Source organism: Haplochromis burtoni, unplaced genomic scaffold, assembly GCF_018398535.1.
Source record: "Haplochromis burtoni strain Fernald_Lab_line unplaced genomic scaffold, NCSU_Asbu1 Contig_410, whole genome shotgun sequence".
Classification (NCBI taxonomy): domain Eukaryota; kingdom Metazoa; phylum Chordata; class Actinopteri; order Cichliformes; family Cichlidae; genus Haplochromis; species Haplochromis burtoni.
The window spans coordinates 37,225-40,044 of record NW_024582771.1 but is presented as its reverse complement, the minus strand read 5'-3'; the positions used below and the strand labels follow the sequence as shown (position 1 = coordinate 40,044).

At 41.5% G+C, this 2,820-nt stretch overlaps 1 long non-coding RNA gene and 1 pseudogene across 1 annotated transcript in view; both read left to right on the top strand.

Annotated features, from left to right (window-relative positions):
* Positions 1-2,164, top strand: part of LOC121812029 — an 18,349-nt gene extending 16,185 nt beyond the window's left edge. The window contains exon 4 of the long non-coding RNA XR_006052826.1: positions 1,639-2,164. This is a non-coding gene — a long non-coding RNA (uncharacterized LOC121812029). The remainder of the gene's footprint in view (positions 1-1,638) is intronic.
* Positions 547-2,164, top strand: LOC106632308 (annotated as a pseudogene).
* Positions 2,165-2,820: the final 656 nt, after the last annotated feature.

The window sequence follows — 2,820 nt, the reverse complement described above, 5'->3', positions numbered from 1 at the left end:
AGAATAAATAAGAATAAAAATAAACACATGCTGTATGTGTAGTGCATGAAGTGACTGTATTCTCTTATTTATTGTTTTCTTGTGTTTGATTAAACTCCAAATGTTCTATTCTTTGACTTATGATTTTGATTTTCTAAGCTTTAAAAAGAAACTGTCTGCATCATTGTGTGGTTTTCTTTTTTTGTGATTATCACAGCGTCAGTTCTTTAACCTGTTTGTTAGACGATCCTCTCCCTCCTGTTTTGTGTGATTCTAATGTCCTTTTAGGGGATTCTTCTGTCTTTTTTCAGCCAATGAAGGCTCGCGTTATGTTTCTTAACAGATCTGTCTTGCATTTAAGTCCTCTCTACTGTGACAGGTTTGTATGGCTGTACTTGCCAAACATGTCCTGCCTCTTCAGAAACTCCTGTTCCTGGAAAAACCACTGTTGACTCCGCCCACTTCGGTGGTGCATAAATTTCCTTGTTCACATGTTTTCTAGTTCCTCGATGGGTGTAACCAGCATGTCTGTGGTGAGCAACTACTTTCCTTGTTTCTGACAATTAGACACTGCAAGGTGAAATGGCACAGCAAGAAAGGTTCTGCTGTTCAATCTGTCTGGATCTACTGAAGGATCCGGTGACTATTCCCTGTGGACACAACTACTGCATGAACTGTATTAAAACCCACTGGGATGAAGAGGAAAAGAAGAAAATCTACAGCTGCCCTCAGTGCAGACAGACTTTCACAGCGAGGCCTGTCCTGGTGAAAAACACCATGTTAGCAGATTTAGTGGAGGAGCTGAAGAAGACTGGACTCCAAGCTGCTCCTGCTGATCACTGCTATGCTGGACCTGAAGATGTGGCCTGTGATGTCTGCACTGGAAGAAAAATGAAAGCCTTCAAGTCCTGTTTATTCTGTCTGGCATCTTACTGTGAGAAACACCTTCAGCCTCATTATGATGTGGCTCCATTAAAGAAACACAAGCTGGTGGAGCCCTCCAAGAAGCTCCAGGAGAACATCTGCTCTCGTCATGATGAGGTGATGAAGATGTTCTGCCGTACTGATCAGCAGAGTATCTGTTATCTCTGCTCTGTGGATGAACATAAAGGCCACGACACAGTCTCAGCTGCAGCAGAAAGGACTGAGAGGCAGAGAGAGCTGGAGGTGAGTCGACAAAACATCCAGCAGAGAATCCAGGACAGAGAGAAAGATGTGAAGCTGCTTCAACAGGAGGTGGAGGCCATCAATCAGTCTGCTGATCAAACAGTGGAGCACAGTGAGAAGATCTTCACTGAGCTGATCCATCTCATCCAGAAAAGAAGCTCTGATGTGAAGCAGCAGATCAGATCCCAGCAGGAAACTGAAGTGAGTCGAGTCAAAGAGCTTGAGGAGAAGCTGGAGCAGGAGATCACTGAGCTGAAGAGGAAAGATGCTGAGCTGAAGCAGCTCTCACACACAGAGGATCACATCCAGTTTCTACACAACTACCCCTCACTGTCAGCACTCAGTGAGTCTACAGACTCATCCAGCATCAATATCCGTCCTCTGAGCTACTTTGAGGATGTGACAGCAGCTGTGTCAGAGGTCAGAGATAAACTACAGGACATTCTGAGAGAGGAATGGACAAACATCTCACTGACAGTCACTGAAGTGGAGCCAGAGCCAAAGACCAGAGCTGAATTCTTAAAATATTCATGTGAAATCACACTGGATCCAAACACAGCACACAAATGTCTGTTATTGTCAGAGGGGAACAGAAAAGTAACAGTAATGAATGAACAACAGTGTTATTACCATCATCCAGACAAATTCACTTATTGGTGTCAGGCCCTGAGTAGAGAGAGTCTGACTGGACGTTGTTACTGGGAGGTGGAGTGGAGAGGGAGAGGAATTCATGTCGCAGTCGCATACAAGGATATCAGTAGAGCAGGGTGGGGTAATGAGTGCAAATTGGGACGTAATGAAAATTCTTGGGCATTCAATTATTACAAAAACAGTTTTACATTTTGGTACAACAACATCCAAACTCCTGTCTCAGGTCCTCGTTCCTCCAGAGTAGGAGTGTACCTGGATCACAGAGCAGGTATTTTGTCCTTCTACAGCGTCTCTGAAACCATGACTCTCCTCCACAGAGTCCAGACCACATTCACTCAGCCGCTCTATGCTGGACTCTGGCTTTACTTGTGAAACACTGCTAGTTTTAAATGAAATAGATGAATCTTTCATATTGTGTTTAAATGTGTTTTAGTTTCATTTTATTGTTGCCCCATTTCTGTTCTGCACAGAGATCAGCTGTCAGTCAACATTTGGGTGGTACCTCGTCACATTTCTAGTTGTTCTCCTTGATGTTTCGCAGTTTATATCTCTGGAGATTATTCCTTTGTCTGTTTAGCCATGGAGGCTATCATCCCTCATAATGTTTTTAATTTGTAAATTTTTTTTTTACATGAAAATGGAAACATCTCTGTGCTCCAAATGTGTAAATGAATATTTGTATTGATGTATTTTTATCTTGTTGTTTCTATTCCACTTTCAAGAACAGAGACATGGGCAGACCCCCTTTTAAGAAATGTTCACACAGTTTTTTGTATCAGTATATAAAGAAAGGATAGAGAATTATATTTATGTTTAGCACACCAAATACTTATGATTTTGTTGTCTAAGCTGACAAACAAATTGAAGGTTTTAATAATTAAAAGAATGTCACAGTCCTTTGTCTTGATTCTAGGATCTCCCACAAAAAAATAAAGTTTAAGAGTGAACTGAAACCGTTTCATAATCAGGGAATACGATTTATATGAGATTATTTTCATATGAGAAAATGAACAGATTTTGTTC